This window comes from Balaenoptera ricei, chromosome 7 (genome assembly GCF_028023285.1).
Source record: "Balaenoptera ricei isolate mBalRic1 chromosome 7, mBalRic1.hap2, whole genome shotgun sequence".
Classification (NCBI taxonomy): domain Eukaryota; kingdom Metazoa; phylum Chordata; class Mammalia; order Artiodactyla; family Balaenopteridae; genus Balaenoptera; species Balaenoptera ricei.
Genome location: NC_082645.1, coordinates 110,591,656 through 110,597,766, shown reverse-complemented (window position 1 = coordinate 110,597,766; position 6,111 = coordinate 110,591,656).

Sequence of the window (6,111 nt, the reverse complement as noted above, 5' to 3'; positions counted from 1 at the left end):
GGCTTCTCGTTGCGGTGGCTTCTCTTGTTGTGGAGCACGGGCTCTAGGTGCGCAGGCTTCAGTAGTTGTGGCCTGTGGGCTCAGTAGTTGTGGCTCACGGGCTTAGTGGCTCCGCGGCATGTGGGATCTTCCCAGACCAGGGCTCGAACCCGTGTCCCGTGCATTGGCAGGCAGACTCTCAACCACTGCGCCACCAGGGAAGCCCTGTTTGTAGATTTTTTGATGATGGCCATTCTGACCCATGTGAGGCGATACCTCACTGTAGTTCTGATTTGCTTTTCTCTAATAATTATTGATGTTGAGCATTTTTCACGAGCCTCTTGGCCATCTGTATGTCTTCTTTGGTGAAATGTCTATTTAGGTCTTCTGCCCATCCTTTGTCTTTCAAGGTGCACCCTGCTTCTAACAGGGCACAATCCCTTATCTCAGAGGAAAGAAGCTCTGCTGGTGACCAGCAGGTAAGGGAGGTATTTGGGGTAGCATGACATTTCTGATAGCCCTTTAAGCAGGCTTTCTATGCCTGTCTTTGTCATCTCTGTGAAGAGAAGCCTCTCTCTCTCTCTCTCTCTCTTTTTATTCTCTTATCCCGGTCTCACTGATCAAAGGACAGTTGGCCCAGTTGCGGGAATAAATCTGACCTTTCCCTCCAGGGGCTCCAAAGGGCAGTAGTGATCACACCAGTGTACCTAGGATAAGAGGAGTATTGTTTGCTCTGAGCTAAATTATTCCAGTAATTGTTTTTTTCTGATTTCTCTTTAGCGTAAATTGAGGCTAATGGTAAAGGGCAGGGCCCTTGGGTTCATAGTTTTCTTCTGTAAAAGGGATTAGATTAAAAACATAACAACAATTCCGTCTCCAGCCTGGCTCATAAGGTGTAGGATACCTAATCAGATTGGTTGACTGGCATTTCAAAGTGATTCCTGAAGACATTTCCCTTTTCTGAGGCCTGAGAGGGGGCTCTTCTTGGGTGAAGAATCTAAGAGAAGTCTCAACATAACACTTGTCTCCATCCTTCAGCCCACACTCGTCAAGCCCAGCGCACATCCCCACGGCTCTTTCCTGGTCTCCACGTTCCTGGATGCTGTGCACCACGCCTGGCCCTCCTCATCCCTGTGCTCTCAGCGTTGCTCACCGTCTCCTGAAAACATTCTCTTTCTTTGGCACTTGCAGCCTGCCTGCCTGGTTTTCCTGCCACCCCTCTGCCTCTCTTTCTGTAGCTCCTATGCGGGCTCCTCCTCTTTGGTTCTTTTCTGGTCCCAGGCCTGACCTTCCCACAGCCTGCTTGATATCGTCATGTAGACGACTCACAGGTATTTCCAATCCTACGCAACCGGCCCAAACGGCACAATCTTGCCCTCACCCCAAACAACCCCAGCAAGGAAACTGTCTTCCCACACCTGGTCACTCAGAACCTGCAGCAATCTTGACCCCGCCCCTCCCTCCTTTACGTGTCCTCCTAAACATATACTAAACCCATTCACTTCCTTCCACAGCAATTTCCGCCCCTAAATCTAATCCATCCCACCTGCCTGCCTATCGCAATGGCTTCCTTTCTCCCCATCTCCACCCTTTTCCATCCCATTCTCCACATGGCAGCAAAGGGGCCACTCACTGCTAAGCTAAGAGCATACGCGCTGCCCCCAGGAGAAAGGCCAGGATTCTCACCGATGCTGCAATGCTGGGCAAGACCTGCTCCCCGCTACCCCTGCAGTCTCATTGCAACAACTGCCCCTTCTTTCTCCACAATCCACATCCTCCAGCTTTCTTTCAAGTCCTCTAATTCCAGAATGTTCCTACCTGAGTCTCTGAACCTGTTCTTGCCTTTGCCTGGAATGCTCTCACTCCCACACGTTGGTGGCCAGCTCCTGTTCAGACTTCAGCCGGCAGCTGTCTCTTCCAAGGGCACCTTCCCTGACCCACAACCTTGGTTAAGATCCCTCTGCTATAAGCCTCTCCTTCCTAGCACCCCTTGCCATTGGAACCAAAATATATCTTTCGTTCTTTGTAACCACAACTGCCTTCCAAGGAGGGCAGAACCCATGACACTGCTGGACATCTTGAGGAGTCCGACTGTGAGAGTGTGCGGGAAAACTAGAACATTCCGCCTAATACAGTAACGACGACAATGCTGGGTTTCTCGGAGATATCCAGACACGGGAGCAAGGAGGGATGGAGGGGTGGATGCTATGGGACAAAGGGTACAGAGAGGGCCCAAGTGGAGTGACTGGAAAAGCCCTTTGAAGAACAGAGTTAGCATACTATTAAAACATCCTATTTACCCAGGGCTGCATCAACAGATCTACCTGTCTATGTAAAAGACTTCTCCCTGGGTAACGTAACTCCTATTAAACTTGAGTCCAGAAAGAATGTTTTTTTCCAAGTCACAAGGACAGCTGTGGCAGGAGAAATGTCTGTAGGAGCTGACATGATCAAGACAGACTCTAGAGGGATGGGCGTGCACTCTACCTGACCATCCTCCCGCAAATGTCCACACTGCAGACTTGGTGGAGGAGGGTGGGGGCGGGGTGGAGGGCAAAACAGGAAGTAAGATAACTTGGGGGACCGGGTGCAGACGTGGTCAGCGGGGTGGGGCAGGCAGGGCGAACTCCACCCTGTACTCTGCTTTCCTCAGAATGAGCTGGCTCCAGGGCTGACAACAAAATCTGTAAATATTACCTGGGAAATTCCCCAAGATCAATGTTAGCTGATGACCCATCCACTGTTCCTGAAGAGGTGCTATTAAGGCGTATATGTAGCTGGTTTATATGTTCCCAGACACATCCAGGTGGAATAAATCCCAGGACGATGACGGAGGTGAATACGGTATCGATCCCACATCAGTTTCTCAAGACCTATTCGACTGGCTCACGCGTCCCTGTTTTAACAGTTTCTGGAAATTCTCCCAGAACGATAATCATGTTGTCTTAATTAAGAAAAAAGTTTCATTCTAATCAATCAAGCAAACCACACAACAGTGTAAGGGAAATTAGACCTTTAGAGCAACATCACAAACTTTTCCTGTCAAGGGGCAGGTAGTCAATTAGTTAGGCTATCTACCATCTCTGCTGCATATTTTTATTTTTTCTTATTTTTACAACCCTTTAACAATGTAAAAACTATTCTCAGCTTGGGGACAGTACAAAACCAGACCGAGGACAGGTTTGGCCTGGGGCCGTAGTTCGCTCTTCCTTTCTTTAGAGTAAGGAGAAGTGGTGACAGTACCATTACACGCTTTCTGATGCCCTGGGGGGAGGCTCAGAGGGAGAAGCTGAGCTCAGAGACGGAAAACAGCTCCTCCAAGTTCTACAGCCGGAAAAGACAAAAAGCAGATTCAAACTTCATCTCTGTGCCGGCCTATACCTTCCAAGGCTCCTCCCGCCGTGAGGCTGTGAGCGGCAGACCATAGACGATGATCTGGTGGGACGCTCTGCCACCACAGGCACAGGCAGAAGTCTCACCTGTGAGCAGCCATCCAAACAAAGGACTCCTGAGAACACGGCCTGAGGCACTCAAAATCCACGCTCTTCTCACAGTTGGCCTACCGTGCTTGCTCATCCTGGAGAAGTCAGTTCTGACTATTTGCACTGCCTATAGAGTCCTCCAGATGTGGCTCTGAGTAGGGGCGGGGCGGGGCACTGTGTATCCTGTTTCTGCTCTATGTCAGGCACTGTTGTGGGCACTGGGTCTACACAGTGAGCTCAGGGTCTACACTGTGTGCACGATCTAAGGTGCGTGCGGAGTCTACAGCTGTGCGGTGTCCTCTGTCACTGCAGGGTATATATACACATGCATGTAGAGTAGTGGCAGACGGAAAATACACAGGGAAGCAAATACGATCATTTAGGCTACTACCAAGTTCGGAGAGGAGTCGGGCTGGGTGGGGAGGTGTAAAAGACTCTAGAAAGAGCCGATGTGGATGGGGAGAGAGCGCCTCTGGAGGACGTGGGGCTGGCGGGGTGAAGCAGAAGGAACAGCTCTATTGGTTGGTCTCTTTCAGCTTCAGCCCCAACTGCCGCCCCTCCCGCCCCATCCCCCCACCCCCACCCCCGGCACACTGGGGCTGGAAGCTTGGGAACTGTGTCTCCTGGACCACCCACCTACCCCCACACCGGGATGTGGGAGAAGGCAGACAGGCCCATATGCTTCCTCTAGGGGGCAAGGGGAACGCGTGGGCTTTGGCAAATGCGGGGCTTGGCCTTGCATGTGCTGCGGCTCAGTTTCCCTGCCGGTCCCCCCACCTCCTTGGCAGTTGTGCCCATCAGCAGCGGTTCCCTGACGCCCCCTGGTACCCTGATGATCAGCTGTGGCTGCAAATCTCAGAGCAGCCATCCCCTTCCAATCCTTTCATCTGACGCATCGAATCCTCTGAATGACATCTTTCTCGCCTTCAAAAACAATTGCCAGAGGGGTTTCTCTTTTCCTGATTCGATTCCAGCTGACAAACACAGTGAATGCAAAGTCCTGAGGTGGGAACACATGTACTGCAGAGAGAGAGAGGCTGGCAGGGCTGCAGGAGGAGAAAACGATGCAGGAGTGGGGAGAAGCCAGAGGTAATTCACACCCACCCGGAGAAGGGCCCCGTGAAGCATCCTAAGAAGTCTGGATTTTATTCTGGAAGCTCTGGAAAGGTACTGGGTGTTTAAGGCGAGGGAGGGAATTAAACAGGAAAGGGGAGAAGTGGGCAAAACCAGACTGAAGAAACAGAACTAAGGAAATATAAATAAATTAATTAATTAAATAAAATAATGGGACAGAATAACATGTTCTGGAAAAGAAAAAAGTGACTAAAAGGTACTTTAGGAATTATTTGTCAACATCTGAAGGGCTCTTTTTGATTTTTTTACATTTGCCCCATGTTTTCCATCTATTCCAAAGACAGAGGAAGGCCAGCCAGCCTCAAACCATAGAAGCATTCTGGTTAGTGACACGGGAAAAAAATCCCCGACTGTAGAAAGAGGTTGAATACCCTCTTTTCTTGAGAATGTACACAAATAAGATAGACAACTAGTGATTTTTAGTTGCATGAAATCTAATTTGAAGACGGTTGTTGCGTGTCCCTAGCAATTGGATCCACACAATCATGGATCGTTTGGTCTCATGTTTATATTCACTCTTGGAAAATTTGGCCTTGATTCTAACGCTCTATGTTGGTTTACCCTGTGTGTGCTCAGAAAGGCTAGTTCCTCAGTCTTCCATAATAGACAATCTTCATGTTAGGGAAATAAAGTCTGGAAATTACCCTATAACATTGTCGTGAGTATGTTATGAACTATGTCAACAGTGATAAGAAATCACCAGTCATTGCACCTTGAACATGTGACAGGTCTGTAGCAGGAACCCAGGTAATGGGGTATTGGGACCCAGAGGCAGGCAAGGATCAAGGGAACAAGGCAGCCACAGTCAGCAACAAGCAGTCGGCTCTCCCACTGACGCAGGCACTCAGCTGAGGTCACAGCCTCAAGCTAATCACGATGATGTCACAGGAACAGGATATGGGACATGACATCCACCCCTCACGCACCCCTCATCTGTCAGCTCTGGACCCAGAGGGAGACTGGCGCATTCGAATCAGGTCCCACCAGACTAGTGGTCTCCGCCTGGAGTTGGGAGGGGTGGGGCTTGAGAGAGAGAGACAGAGCGTTTCTGCCCTGAAGGTGGAAGCCTGGAAAGCAGACCTAAAACTGGACCCCGGATCCTGAGGCCAAATGGAGTAGGAGGCACAGGTCTGGGAGAGAGCATGAGAAACAGGAAGGGGAACAAGTCCTAGAGGAGGTGCGCTGGAGCAATGCCGCAGGTGCCGGCCACCCCACCCTGGCTTCACGCACGGAATGGACAGAGCCTGAACCTGACATCACGGAGACCCGGCCTAGAACCCGGGCTCTAAGTCACCACTTGGGGGATGTGGGGCAAAGTACTTGACCTCTTTGAGTCTCAATACCCTCCTTTTTAAAATGGGAATACTGGAGGTCTTCATTATCCAGGGATAATTGGTACAGGGGGAAAAAACTTGAATCTATTTAAACAGGAAATAAAGTTTCACAGCAAATAATTTAGTAACAAGATTGATTGCAACCTTATCTTTAAAAATGAGGCTAAAAATGATGCATATAA